Below are 15949 nucleotides of genomic sequence, written 5' to 3' on the forward strand. Positions count from 1 at the left end.
GTCATAATACCATTTGGGATCACATGACCCCTCTGAGAATATTGGCTCTAATAGCCATGTAACAAATGGCAAATTACTTAGCCTGTTTTAGCCCAAGACTTTCTTACGTAAAATGGGTATAATAACGTAATTCCTATAGGACTGTTGAATTAAGAAAGAAATATCATATAGCATATAATACAATTCTTGGTGCAAATGTAGAATCATATTTAACATGAATGAAATATTACTCTCTATGTACTTTCTTTACTTCCTTTCCTCTCTTCTTATGCCAACATTTATTTCTGTTGTTTTTCATAATTCAACTGCATTTTGTTTACTAAACACTTTAGCAGCAATTGTTGAAAACTTTTTAATTCTGAATTTTAAAAGAAAAGTAATTTTAAAATGACAGTTGCAGGACTTTTATTATCCCTTGCTTCTGTTTAGATATACCAATAGTAATCTTTTTGTCAGCCTAGTCCTTAAAGTTATTTTCAGTTTCTAGTTCATATCTGTGGTTTCTACTGTTCGTGTACCTTGTGACCTTGAAACTCACTTTGGGTTAATATTTGTCTCAGCTGTCCTCTATCATTGCTTTATGATATTTTCCTTTATGAGTTTTTTTTCTTAACACTACCTCTGCACTAAGGTCACATAACCTCTAGATTCATTTCTTTGCCTGAAATACAACTGTAAGAATACTGTAACTTTTCATTAGGGGTCATAGAGCAAAATAAAAATAAAAGCTAAAAGAAACAAGACCATCAAATTATGATGACCAGTTCTTATTCTTTTTGTTGTTGTTGTTGTTGAGGTAGGGTCTCACTCTAGCCCAGGCTGACCTGGAATTCACTATGTAGTCTCAGGGTGGCCTCAAACTCATGGCGATCCTCCTACCTCCAGTTCTTATTCTTGATGGGAGTTCTATTTCATTTCCAGGGAAGAGCAAGTTATCAAAGTGAAAGTCACATCAAGGGATATGTGACCAGACTCCCTCCAGTGGTGAATTGACTGTGTGCCTACATAGTAACGCTGGCAATGTGCTTCACTGCTCAGGTGTGCTGGTCAGAAATTCACTGTCTAAAGTGCAACCTAGACAACCAAGTCACTGGATTTTATCTTCACTGATATTTTCCCCTCGTTTAGACCCAATCTTTCTTTTTCTTTCTGACTCACGTGAGCATACTTTCCTGCTCCCTTATACATTTCACATCATTTATTGCAGCAAGCCTAGTCTTTCTAGTTGCTATTTTTGCTTCTCTGCTTTTAAATGCATAAATTAAGTTTTGCTATGTTGAATAATTTCCAATAAAGTTCTCTCTAAAAATGGGATAGGAGAAATACACAAGTAAATACTCAAGTCATGATTGAATTTTTATACAATGTAGAATGTGATCAGGAATGACTTTAGGGTTTTAAGTCTGGAAAGTTCTGAAAAACTGAAGTAGTTTTTACAGAAGAGCAAAATAAGGAAAAGGAAATGTTCAGACATTTTGATGAAATCAGGTTTTTTTCACTTCAACTTTTGGGTATCGATATGTATCAAGTATGGTTTAACCCTGTTCTAGAAGTATTCCCCTGCTGCACAGATATGCACTAGAGTAATACTGCCTGTCACTTTACCACTGCCTCAAAGTAACTCTACAAGAGTACAGATCCTTTCTAGATTCTTGTTCTTCATTCTCAATACTCAAAGTATTTTATTATCAGATTGTAATTAAACCATCTTCCTGAGATGCATATGTTTCATACACATACATTTGAGAAGAAAAATCAGTGTTTGGGAGACTTCTAGAAGAAAAGTTGAAACTTACTTTAGTATGATGATAATGCTTTTAGAGTCATTATATGTACAAATAACTTGCTGCATTAGTCAGCATTTTGAAATACGCATTTTTTTGGTCAACTGCATGAAGATAGTATTGGAATCTTGGAAGACTTTTTAGGGGGATGAATATAAAGGAAAAAGCATTTGAGTTAAGTTGATGTATTTGAATATAATGTTAGGAAACCCATTGTAAAGTTATACATATTAGCAATTCTGGTATTCTCAGAAAAAGAGTTCTAGAATGCAGAGAAGAATTGCTCTTAGAAATGCATACTATTTCACTAGGGATACTAGAATGAAAGTAAATGGAAGTTAGTCAGCTCATGGTACCAGTTTCAGAGTGATCTTAGCTCTGTATTAGGGCTCCTTGAAGGAAAGAGTGAACAATGCTGAGGAAGGACAACTTTGAACCCCAAAGGTAAAATTAGTGTACACCCAGGTTTGTTAATAATGCAAACCAGAGCACTCCACAGTTTGAAGTGTCTTAATAGGTATCAATTGACAAAGAGTATCTCATGTGAGATTGCTGTTTGTTTGTGGTTCACTGGACAGGATGCTCTGAGGTTTTGTATATATACTGTTTGTTACAGTGGTATGGCAACTTCTGTAAATAAACCTGCCTTTTTGTTTTCTACAGCCTCTGAGAATGCTGCTGCCTAACAGTAGTGTAAAAGGCTTATGTTTCACTGGTCAGATGTCATTAAAGACAAGGCACAAAAATAGGTTTTCTTGAAAACTATTGTTTCTTCTTTAGGAAGTCTGAATATTGGTAAATCTCTCAGGTTGAAAAAATTAAAAGCTGGTGACTAACATCAGCAAGAACCAAAATAATTTCGAGCATCTACTGTATGACGGTTCCTAGTGGCTGCATTTTAGGGTTATATCTATGATATAAACCAGAAGTCAGAAAGTTATAATCCTGGAGTCAGACCTGCAAGCCTGCTACTGGTTTTTATTGGTAAAAAATTTTCTGGAACACAGCCATGCCCATTTCTTTCCATATTTCTTTAGCTTTTGACTTGAATAGCTCAGTAGCTATGACAGACATATATATAACCCAGAAGCCTTTAAAAATATTGTTTTATCCTTCAACAAAAATTATTAGTTGTAAAAAATTGGGGTCCTAAATTAATCCCTCTTAGTAGTAATAAAGATATTGAGAGTTTCTAAAAGAAAATTATATACTTACTTTACTTTTATTTATTGCCATTGTTTTCAGAGTGTGCACATCATGCAAGGAGCTTTGAAAAACTGACATTACAGGAAGTTGGGTCTGTTAATCCCAAATATGTGGTCCTCTAGGCCATTTTGTCTGACAGTCACTGAGAGAAACAAGCCTTAATTTTAGCTTGATAGCTAGCTTTCATATAAGTAAATTTAGGAAGAAATTTTATGTATGAACAGAATTTCCATCTATACTTACAATACTACCAACATGCCTTAAACTGTCAGATAGTATGAACTGTGAAGATATGCGCAGTTATTTTGATAAATATTATAAAAGATCATGTAGACATGATATTCTTCCTTCTGAATCAAATTATCACTTTAAGAAAAGGTGGGCTAGAGAGATGCTCAGTAGTTAAAGGTGCTTGCTTGCAAAGCCTGATGACCCAGGTTATATTCCCCAATACCCAAATAAGGCCAGACCCACAAAGTGGCAACATATGTCTGGAGTTTGTTTGCAACAGCTGGAGGGCCTGGTATGGCCTTACACACATGCTCTCTCAAATAATTAGTTTTTTAAGAGTCATTTGGATGTGGTAGAAACAAGCAATCATCTTAGCACTAGGGAGGTTGGAGGCAGAAAGATCAGGAATTCAAGGCCACCCTGAACTACATGAGACCCTGTCTCAAACAAAACAAAACAAACAATTTTTTCATTCTATTTCTATAGTCTGTCTCAAGCTATCTGTAGGTAAAAGACCTTAAATTTTTTGTCACTAATACTTAATAAAAATATAAAAGTTACTATAAATTAAAATATATCAACAGACATAAAAGTTGGTTATTTCTCTGTTCCTAAATAAGGAGCCCTGAATTTTCCATTTATTTCTTCATAGACAGGTAGCTGGCAAACCATCATTTGTGAGTAGAGAAAATGCCTCAGTTCTTCTTTGATGACTAATGGAAAGGTACTAATTTTTTTTTTTTTTTTTTTTTTTTTTTTTTTTTTTGGTTTTTCAAGGTAGGGTCTCACTCTAGCTCAGGCTGACCTGGAATTCACTATGTAGTCTCAGGGTGGCCTCAAACTCACAGCAATCCTCCTACCTCTGCCTCCTGAGTGTTGGGATTAAAGGCATGCGCCACCATGCCCAGTTTATAGGTACTAATTTTAACTAATTAAGAATCGCACTTCATTTGCTTTTGTTTATTTCTGCTGTTTTTGTGATTTATTTGTACATAAGTTCAAAGTTCAAGGACTGTGTGCAGAATAGGCACAAGGTGGAGCAGGGAGAAAGTGGATGGAACAAAGGATCCAAAAATGCATATGATTAGGAATGCAAATTTATCTCATTATTAGATACTAGATGTAAGGTCCATTCTCCCAGCAATAGGTAATATTTTAAACTTAAAAAATATATTTTATGATTTGTTGTAATTAAGACTGAATGGCCAGAATAGGTTTGTAAATTATGGACAAAGAGTAAAACCAGCTAACTTTGTCCCTAGAAGAGAGGTACCACAACTTGTACAAGGAAAGGTAGTTCACTTCAAATATGATGAATTTATGGGACAAACACACACAGATTATAGGAAAAAATGAGTAATTAAAAATTAAAATGACTAATTAACCAGGAGATGTTAGTGAACAACAGAGTGATAGATGTCAAAAACAAATTCCCTTAATGGGCTGGAGAGATGGCTTAGCAGTTAAGTGTTTGCCTGTGAAGCCTAAGAACCCCGGTTCAAGGCTTGGTTCCCCAGGACTCATGTTAGCCAAATGCACAAGGGGGGTGCACACGTCTGGAGTTCAGTTGCAGTGGCTGGAAGCCCTGGGGCGCCATTCTCTCTCTTTCTGTCTCTCTCTGCCTCTTTCTCTCTGTCACTCTCAAATAAATAAGAATGAACAAAAAAATAAAAATAAAAAAAACCAAATTCCCTTAAAAGAGAAAATTAAAAGCTGGGCATGGTGGCGCACACCTTTAATCCTAGCACTCATGAGGCAGAAATAGAAGGATCACTATGAGTTCGAGGCCACCTTGAGACTACATAGGGAATTCCAGGTCAGCCTGGACCACAGTGAGACCCTGCCTCAAAAAACTTAAAAAAAAAAAAAGAGAGAGAGAGAGAGAAAAAAAATTAATATTAAAGTACTGTGAAAATTGATGACTAGATTCCACATTACCATTAGAGTGCATATTCTAACTTGAGGTAATAAAATACATAACTATCTATACTCTTTCACTGTTTATAATGTTAAAATGTCATCTTGTGTGTATGCCATGTATATATGTGTTTGTATGTGTGAGCACAGGCACACACATGCCACAGTGCATGTGTGGAGGCTGGAGGATAACCCCTAGTGTTGGTTCTCGCCTTCCACCTTGTTAGAGACAAGGTCTGTTGTTCATTGCTGTGAATACCAGCCAGGCTGGCTGCCTGTGTGCTTCCAGGATTCTCCTATCTCTGCCTCCCATTTCCCCCACAAGAGGGCTGGGATTACAGATGCTTACTGCCTTGTCTGGATTTATGTGGGTTCTTAGGATTTAAATTTGGGTTTGTAAGCTTGCACGAGTGCTTTATACACTGGGATGTCACTCCAATCACAGCAGTCATGTTTTAATGAGTGGAGGTACAATGACTTTTAATAAAACTTGCTTTTCAAGGGCCCACAAATATATTTAATATGAGTTAAGATTTCTTAACAAGGAGAATAGACTCTGAAAACCTGTTGTTGAAAGGATTATTTGAAAATAAGACTAAGATGAGGTTGTAAAAGAGGGAGACCAGTGACACACCGATCATCCAGAAAATTCTCAAGTATTAAATCATAAATAATCAGAGATATATCAGACTAATTTCTCTTGTCAGTGAATTGGAATTCATTATTAGAAGGGGGAGGAGAAGATAATTAGTTTTGATGATCTTGATTAGTGCAAATTAAGTTTGGCTCTGTTATCATGTCAACTGGCAGAACTTAAGGACCAGATTCTCAGTTTAGATTGAGTGTATGTTTTATTTTATGTGTAGCCTTTGAATACTAGACTTTAATCTCTTTTTTTTTTCTTAACATATATTATCACCAACCTTGGTAAGGAGGATTATCTCTGATTTATTTTTGTCATAAGTTTAATATTTGGGGAGGGGAGTTTGAGGTAGGGTCTCACTCTAGCCCAGGCTGACCTGAAATTCACTACATAGTCTTAGGGTGGCCTTGAACTCACAGCAATTCTCCTACCTCTGCATCCTGAGTGCTGGGATTAAAGGCATGCACCACCACACCTGGTTATAAGTTTATATTTTTATACTTTCACATTTTAGTTCATTGATGCATGTATCATTCATTCATTAATTCAGTAGGGCCAGGTCAGTAGAGAATAACCTCATGAAATTGATGAAATAACAAGTTGATAGACTTAAAGTTAAACTATAATAGGACCTGTCCTGTTCCACATACAAATGTTCTGTGTTATGCTGATATAACAGCTGTTTCATGCATGTGACGTGCTACATGGCTATCTTTCAATGACCTGTGAGTGTGTATGTGTTAGCTATAAGACCTAAACCAAAGTAATTAGTCCATTTTCATGAAATAATTTCTCTGATTTTTTTTCTAATTTCAACATTTTGTCACCAACCATGAAAGTTCCCTATTCCTTTTACCAATATTAAGATTTAATTCATTAAAATCTTTAATGATATTTACCTGTTTAGTCAGCTTTCCATGAAGAACATATTTTTAGTGTTCATGTTTATATATTAACATCCATATTCTCTGCTAAAAGAATGATATGAAATCCTGGTTGCAATATGCTAGAAAATTGCAGTTTGATGAGTGACCCAGGAACATAATTCTACTTCAGCTAATTATTCTTAGCCTGAACAAATAGTCATACTCATAATTTTAATTCTGTGGTAATAGCAACAACAGTGAGATTTGAATTACTACTGAGCCATAGGTCTTAGCCTGATCCTTGTTCTGACTTTCATAATCTAAATTTTTCTTTCTTTCTGTTTTTATGTGTGGTTGAGGTCAGTGCATGTTTATATGCATGTTTGTATAGGTGCAGGTATGTGTAAAGGCCAGAGGACAACCTTGGGTGTTATTGTCAGGTATGTTGTTTTTGAGATAGGGTCTCTCTTGGGCTTGAAGCACACCAATTATTCTAGACTGGCTGCTGGCCAGCAAGACCCAGGGCCCCATTAGTTCTGCCTCCCAGTGCTGGGATTACAAACACTGGGCACCACCACACCCTGTGTTTACATGCATTCTGAGCACTGAACTCAGTTCCTCACGCTCCCCACTACCCCAGAATTTCCTACAGCACTACAAGTTTAGCCCTTGGAATAGCACTGTTTCTGAGAACAGGTAGTGTAAGAAACATAAATCCTGACCTTGATCCTATTGTCAACTAATTCTTGATGTTTCCCTGGCATTATATTGATTCTAGTAATTAAGCTCTTATTTTGAGCTCTTTCACCAAGGCACTTCTGACATGTCTGAAGAAGTTGGATCCATTTGTTATTCATTGTCTGGATTTTGCCTCTCATGTCTTCTCCTGGGTGGAACTACAGACATTGCTGCTAAGCCTCTGTGGTGTTACAACCTGTTGCCCTGGCGCTCCTCTTGCCCCCTACCAGGCTAGTTCCTCTTATTCCATACCATGCCTTGTCCATCGAATAGGGATTCTGCCAATTTTAAGCTATTGAATTTTTCTGATACAGTGTCTCTGCCTTTTATCTCCCTTCCTGGTATTTAGAACTTCTCTACTTAGCATATTGTCCTCAAAGTTCTGGGACTCTGCATACTGAGTGTCATCCATGTAACCTATCCTAACTGAAAGGTGCTGGTTTTAAGGTAACTGTCTAGAAATTCTATGTAACTAATGGTTCGTTCTAAAAATCAGAAACTCCATTTTGTATTGAGGCTTAGAAACACTCAGAAACATAGTATGTGATTCAGACTTATATAACTGGCAGACAGTGGAGACAGATAATTGTAAAGGAATGAGAACTTGCCCTGAGTTTTCCTTAAATTTTCCTGTAATTTCCATAGCATGTAAAGGAGACAAGAAAAGAATAAAATTGCTTACTCATCCAGGCCATTGTGTTTAGTTCTTAGGGTTAGTTTATGTCCTACACAAGTTCAACCTTTTGACTTTGTAAAAGTATGCAAAGCTATAATTAACATACTACCAACATTTCAAATAGTAAAACAACAGAGCAAGAGAATACTTTTCTCAATGAGTGATAGGCTAACATACAAATGGTTACTTACAATTATCACAAGTGCTTTGCTTAGTTCAGAAAGTGTAACTTTAATAGCCTCACAGTATAACATCTGATAAACTGAAGTGTTTTTAGGTCAAATAATTTTGTTACTGGTGGTTCCTGTCTGGGTGTTTGCAGGTTCTTGGTGTCTTATGCTAAAGAATCTTGTGCACAATTAGTGAAGCAGCAAGAAGACTTCTTAGAGCAAAGTGATGGTAAAGGTTTGCAAACACAGTTAAGTGGGGGAGGTGAGGCTGAGCCACTGAAGGACCCCTAGGTTTTTGCCAGGGTTTCCTTGTAAGGAGTCCATAAGCAGGAGGGGTTAGCTGCCAAAGGGCATAGTTTGGGTGGTTATCTATTTTGATTGACAAGCTTGGGTTGTATAATCTTTTCACTACTGCACATATCTTTTCCCATGATGCGTCACTTGGAGGACACAGTTTGTCTGATTGAGCATACATGCAAAATCAGTCCAAGCTTGATGGTTCTCAGCTGTTCTTATTCTGGATATATCTACAGGTTGCCAGGTGCAGTATCTAGGAAAGGGATGTATTACTGCCCAAGCCAACCATAGTCCCAAGCCACTGACCTTCCACCATGCTTGCCTGCCTCAATTTTATTTATAGTTTGCCTTTAGTAAAAATATTTCTTTTCTGAAAGTAACACAAATATTTCTTATTTAATATTTTCTTTTCTGAAAGAAGAGGTTTATTATTGTTTCTATATGGATAAAATCAAGATATATCTGAAGTGTATTGACTCTTCTAAGCTATGGACCCTTAAACAACCAAAGATAGAAAATTCATTTTAGGTCTAAAGATTATATGGTGTTGAAATTGTATGTGATACAAGTTGTACAGTAATTTTCTAAATTCAGGATCTTGTCTGTGTATTAAGTTTTGCATCAAAGATACTAAATTAGAGAAAAGTATATTTTGCTGATTTTGTTTGAGTGTACCAGAATTGAGACTCACATTTATTGTTTGAATTTTGAAACTTCTTATTTGGTGAACAGTCATTTTCATATAATCTGTCAGCTCATAATTATAAAATTTCATAAAATCTATATTGTTAAAAGTTTGGCTTTTGATTAATAATTTTCTAAAAAATTGAGACTGTATAGAAAAGCACTGAACCTATGTAAGTAAAAGAGTTGTGCTTTTTTTAGGGGGGAGAATGAGGTAGGGTCTTGCTCTAGCACAGCCTGACCTGGAATTAGTCTCAGGCAGTCTTAGAACTCACAGCTGTCCTCCTACTTCAGCCTCTCAAGTGCTAGGATTAAAGGCATGCACACCACTACACTGGGCACGTTTGTTTTGACAAAGCTAATTTATGCCCATATTTCAGTATACTTTCTTCAGTAATGTTGAGTGATCCATGTAATATGGAATATAATTATGACATTTATAGGATTTTGGGCTATATTACCAATTGCTAGTTACTGTTACTGATTATTCATTTTCTAACACTAAAAACAATGAAAGAGTCCCTCTATGATTTGGCTTCTACCACCTAGGCCAGCCTTATCTTTTTCTATTCCTATTGTCTTTTCTTTCCAAATCATTCAACTTGTATTGCGAAGCATTGCTGTCTTTGAAATTTTAAGAATATTCGTTGAAAACTAACATCTAAAATAAATGCCAAACTAAGAGTAAAATATCTAGCTGACTTTAGTAGCACAAAGTTGTGATCTTAGGATTTAGGAGGGTTAGGTAAGAGGATCATGATTTTGAGGTCAGCCTGGGCTAGCCTGAGCTGTGAGATCTTATCATTAAATACATGGGGGGGGGGGGGAATAAAGAGAAAAAAGAAAGGAAGGAAAAAAGAAACAATGATTTTTCTGTTAGGATAGATAGCCAACTGAGGTAAGAGAAGGAAGATTTTTTAAAAAATCACTGGAAGTAAAGATACAAAATACAACTTTCAAGATTAAAAAAATAAGGAAATAGCCGGGTGTGGTGGCTCATGCCTTTAATCCTAGAATTTGGGAGGCAGAGGTAGGAGGATCACCATGAGTTTCAGGCCACCCTGAGACTACAGAGTGAATTTCAGGTCAGCCTGAGCTAGAGTGAGGCCCTACCTCAAAAAACAAAAAACAAAAAAAGAAGAAGGATATAAAAAGAAAAACCAAAACTCTTGTGCTCTGGCAAGACAAAAGGTCAACCCATATTAGTTGGTGAAGTCTAAACGTGAGGATGGAGCAGCTAGGGGAGATGGAGGCTATTTGTGACAGACATGAGGAATGCAGGGCTTGGGAGTAATTTAGAGGAGGGAAACAGGAGCTGTGTTTAAGTTATTTCAAATTTGAAGAGTCTTTGAGCCATACGGAATGTGTATAGAAACATTTCTTCCCTTGCTAAAGGCCCAAAGCAGATTAGAAAGTGAGAGTGTTCATCTAGACCCCTGAGAAACACTGGCTTTGGCTTGGTCAAAGAGCTAAAAAATGGGGAGGAATAGTTTAGAAGGCACACTGAGAAGAATAGTGAGAGGAGAAAACCCAGGACATTATTTTAAGAAACAGATTTTAAGAAATAGATCCCCTGGGGGCTGGAGAGATGGCTTTGCGGTTAAGGTGCTTGCCTGCAAAAAGGACCTAGGTTCAATTCCCCAGGACCCACGGAAGCCAGGTGCACAAGGTGGCGCATGTGTCTGGAGTTTGTCTGGAGTGTCTGGAGGCCGCGGTGCGCCCATTTTCTCTCTCTCTCTCCCCCTCTCTCTTTCTTCCTTTCTCCCTCCCTCTCTTTCTAACTCTTTCTGTCAAAAAAAAATAAGTCAGTAAAATATTTTTTAAAAAAGAATGAAATAGATTCCCCCAGTGTCTTGAAAGGTAAAGGCAATCTTCCCTTCCGCCTCAGGACTGACAATCTCATTGCATGTCCTGCTTCAGGGAGAAGAAGCACGTGCTTCATATGTTTTCTCCAATGCGAGTTTGCAGTATTTTTAGACAGATTAATTATCCGGAAAAATATGCAGAAGTAAGGGATTTAAAGTTTGCATATAACTCACACACATATATGCTGTTAGTATAGTGTATAGACCTTGAAACTATGAACTATAGGGTCTCATTAATTCATCCCTGAATTCGCTTAGACTTATGAGTTTGGCAGAAATGCATCCCTGTTGAATATAAGTCAGTCTGTCTTCTATCTGAGAAAGAAAATGTTAGGGTTTATATCACTGTTGATTGATTGAGGTTCTTCTAACCCCCAAGTATATTTACTGTTATGATATAGAAGTAGTATGTTTTGGGGTATCAAGATGACGGGGTGAACTCAGAATGATTAATCTCTATTGCTAACTTTACTGTATTTAGAATCACCTAAGAATAATATTTTTGGCCATGATTTTAGAGTTTTCCAGAAAGGGTAAACTGAGAAGGGAAGAAATGTGCTAGATGTGGGATCCCACGGGCTGGGAGCCCAGACTGAATGAAAGCAAGAAAGGAACAGGAATGCCCAGTTCTCTGCTTTTGACCACAGACATAATGTGACCAAGCCACCTCACACCCTGCTGCCATTATTCCCACAGCAATGGACTGGATCACCTTAAAGAGTGAAAATAAATCCGTCCTCCCTTAAGTTACTTCTTCATGGACATTTGCTCACAGTGATGAGAAAAGCAACTAATATATTTACTTAAGGAGAACTGCTTTTGCCTTTTTGTAACCTTGGGTTGGCAAGTAACAGTAGTCTACACTATTTTTTACAAAACAGTGTCTTTTATTTATTTTCCAACAGAGACCATTTTTAGTTTTCAAATATGAAGGCATTGAAGTTGATAAGGAAAGAAAAATCTTTTATTTAAGAAGAGATTTCATTGAGCTTACCAAAATTTTAGACAGTTCACACAGGTCTTTAAACACAGCCTCACTTTTAGAAAAAAAAAATACATTCCTATATACTAGCTGGTCTAGTTTACAAGCATGCGTGGTGAAAATTGGAAAATATATAAAAGGGCTAAGTAATTTGCCAATAACAATTATCTATGTCTAAGTTTTAAAATACAAATTTAAAATTTTTATAGTGCAGAGAAATGTACATCTTCATTTTTCTGTAGTGTAAAACTGTGGTATTTGCATCTTAAAAAAATGCTTGCACTTGAAATGTTTTAGCTGCTTCTGTTTATTCTGTTGTCTGTGTGTTAGAACACCGAGTGGTTCATATGTTTGTTCTGATATCTGTGATGTTAGGATACAATGTGTGGTTTACTTGTGTGTGCTGATATCTGTGATTTTCATTTACTGCCAATGCTTTCCATAGCTCATTGTTTTCACACTGCTATAAATATGGAAAATTATTATCTACAATGAGCTACGTAGGGAAACTCTATTTTATAAATAATTCCATTTAAATAAATTCAAGTATTGTAATGATTAATAGCCAGAAAGTAAGAAAATGTGAGTGTAAATCAGTCATTTCTGGGTACATATAATAACATTCTGTTATTCTTACTTTCATTTAAGGATGCTTACCTAAAAAACAAAATGTTATTTATATCCAGGGACCAAGGTATGCTGCCAGTATAAACTTTAGACTAATAAACTTTTATACTCTTTTCACCTGTTACTTTGCAGTTGACAATAACAGGAAAGTCTAAATTTTCATTTCACTGAAATCAGACTTATTTGTGCCAGTACTAATACTCTAATCAAAGTCCCTCAGCAAAGGATCTTTGATTTTTTTAATGTGAGCCTTGCATATTTGCATATTTGTTGTTAGAGGGCAAAGTGAGAGGCTCCAGCCTTTCTGTCTGGTGCCTGGAGTTTATGCAGTTTTGGGTGTCTTAATTGGGAAAAACTACAAATTTTTGAATATTTTATAATTTTTTAAATTTATAAATTTGTGCTTCTTCCTGGCACTTGATTTATAAAATTTGTGCCAGGAAGAAGCACAAGAGAAGAACCCTCAGACAAACGTTGAATAGCTTCCTGCAGATGAAGCTCCTGGTCTAGGAGAAAGCATACTCCCCATCTTTCCTCTCTTTTGTATTTTATTGATATGGTCATTAAATATCTGTAGATTTTTTTTTTCCTTTGAGAACTTTATTGCAAGAACATACTGCCTAATGGTTATACTCTCATCCGGTGCATACAGTCTTATGCACTGAGGACCCTCCTCTATGGGGTTATCAATAATCATCTCGGGGGTCATGAATATGCCAGTCAGTATCTATGGGTGGGGGCAATACCTCATTGTACACCTTCCTACCCTGCGGCTCTTACATTCTTTCTGCTCCCTCTTGCACAATGTTGTGTGGGCCTTCGAAAATGTGTTATAATTCTCCTTTAATGTTGACTCCACATTAGCCTCTGATTTTCTGCTTTGATGAGCTTTGAGTCTCCACAGTACCTACTGCCATCTCCTTGGAAGAGGCCCTCTGGCCAAAAGTGAGCACAGCAGTTAGATTTAATCCACTAATTCCTCTGTGATGTTTCCTGGGCTCAGATGAGATAAATATGACTTCTCTTGAGCTGGAGAGATGGCTTAGCAGTTAAGCGCTTGCCTGTGAAGCCTAAGGAACCCGGTTCGAGGCTCGACTCCCCAGGACCCACATTAGCCAGATGCACAAGAGGGCACATGCGTCTGGAGTTTGTTTGCAGTGGCTGGAGGCCCTGGCGTGCCCATTCTCTCTCCCTCTCTCTGTCTGCCTCTTTCTGTCCCTCTCTGTCTGTCTCAAATAAATAAACAAAAATAACAAAAAAAAAAAAAAGATGACTTCTCTTGTACTAGGCACTTGGCTTTCTTTTCTTGTGCTACTGATGAGTCTTATTATTTCTGCAGCCTGTGAAATGTGGATTCTGTCACCAAGAGTGAGAGCAGCATGGATAAAAAGGGAAGAGTAGGCACAGAAAAGGGGGCGGGGGACTCAGCTTGTTGTGTTGCTGCCCCAGAACTGGAGGCTTCCTTCCGCGGTGCAGCGCTGACCAGCAAGCCCAACCATGTTGTCTCATTTAGTGGAGCCGCAGCCCCCGCACAACAGTTACAACTGTGAGGAAGGGGAGCAGCCCCGGCCCCCCGCCAGCCGGCCTCAACAGTTCCTGGGTGGAGCTACCCATGAATAGCAGCACTGGTAATGATAATGACAATGGGATGAATGGGGGGCTGGAGCACGTACCTTACTCACCCTCAATCCACAATGGGGACATGGAAAAGATCCTTCTAGATGCACAGGATGAATCGGGACAGAGCAGCTCCAGGGGCAGTTCTCACTGTGACAGCCCTTCACCACAAGAAGATGGGCAGTTCATGTTTGATGTGGACATGCACACCAGCAGGGACCATAGCTCTCAGTCTGAAGAAGAAGTTGAGAAGGTGACAAGGAAGCCGAGACTTGAAGAAAAGTGCAGACTGGGTTTCTGACTGGTCCAGTCGGCCTGAGAACATTCCACCCAGAGTTCCACTTCAGACATCCAAAGGGAGCTGTGTCTCTGAGCATGCGGAAAAGTGGAGCCATGAAGAAAGGGGGTATTTTCTCTGCAGAGTTTTTGAAGGCGTTCATTCCGTCTCTCTTCGTTTCTCATGTTTTGGCTTTGGGGCTAGGCATCTATATTGGAAAATGACTGAGCACACCTTCTGCCATCACCTACTGAGGGGAGGAAACACCCTGGACACGCGTGGCCTGTGAAGTGGGTGTATTGTAGTTTATTTGAACTTGAGACCATTGTAAGCATGACCCAACCTGCCACTCTATTTTTACATGTCCAATTCCAGTAACTCTCAAATCCAGTATTTTATTCACACTCTGATGAGGCATTTTACTTACCTTGTTCTCTTTTAGGCCTATAAGAAACTTTAGAATTTTCTAACAAAGTTTACTGTTTAGAAATTCGCAAGGGCTTCTTTTCCGCAAACACCACCAGCAGATTATCATCTGTCACCAGTGCTCTCGTCTCCTCTTAGCAGCACCAGAACCAGACCTGGATGGTCCGTTGGGAGCCGCGCAGCCACCAGCTCTCGCTGTGAGCTCAGGGCAGTGCGTCTCACAACAGCTTTGTCGTTTGGTTTCTCAAGACAAAAACAAGCACCCTAGGCTTGAATTTATAGTTATTAAAAGAAAACCAAAACAAAAGAAGACACAAGAAAAAATAACATCCTGGGCAATAAAACATTCTTGTAAATGAAAAAAAAAAAAGGGAAGAGTATAGATATTTAAAAGACTTTTTGATACTCTGGTATCTCTTCAGATCGCATAAATCTTTTGCCTTTTAAAAGACTTTTTGATGCATACTCCCCATTTTAGGGTGTAATGCTTGAGTATAAATAATATGATCTTCTCAAGATCACAGAAGTAGAAGTAACAGAGGTCAATGATTTCAAAGCCTTGATTCCCAAACTCACACAATCTAGAATTTTCAGGCAGAATAAAAAGATCTGTGGTCTAGATGCTCATACTGAAAACGCCATGTGTTCTGAGAAGCTTTCAGAAAGGGCATTCATGGGGTGGGACCAGAGATCAGTTTTAAAGAACAGGCTTCAGAAAAAATATATAAATAATATACGTTATATGTAACGTATAATATTATGAAGCATGCATTGGACTTTGAAAGTAGACTATGCTTAGTGAGAGATACTGAACATAAAACTTCATTAATTATGTAATCCATATCTTATTACATGTGATCCTTTAATTAGATGTCCTCTATAAACTCATGTGTTCTAAATGCTTGATCCCCAGCTGGTGGCAGTTTGAGAGGTGGGTATTTGC

General features: G+C 37.7%; 1 protein-coding gene and 1 pseudogene across 2 annotated transcripts in view; both read left to right on the plus strand.

Annotated features, from left to right (window-relative positions):
* Nucleotides 1-15949, plus strand: part of Phyhipl (phytanoyl-CoA 2-hydroxylase interacting protein like) — a 99456-nt gene that overhangs the window by 62991 nt on the left and 20516 nt on the right. The window lies entirely within an intron of this gene.
* On the plus strand, nt 14184-14834 carry LOC101597602 (annotated as a pseudogene).

Source organism: Jaculus jaculus, chromosome 18 (assembly GCF_020740685.1).
Source record: "Jaculus jaculus isolate mJacJac1 chromosome 18, mJacJac1.mat.Y.cur, whole genome shotgun sequence".
NCBI classification, from domain to species: Eukaryota; Metazoa; Chordata; class Mammalia; order Rodentia; family Dipodidae; genus Jaculus; species Jaculus jaculus.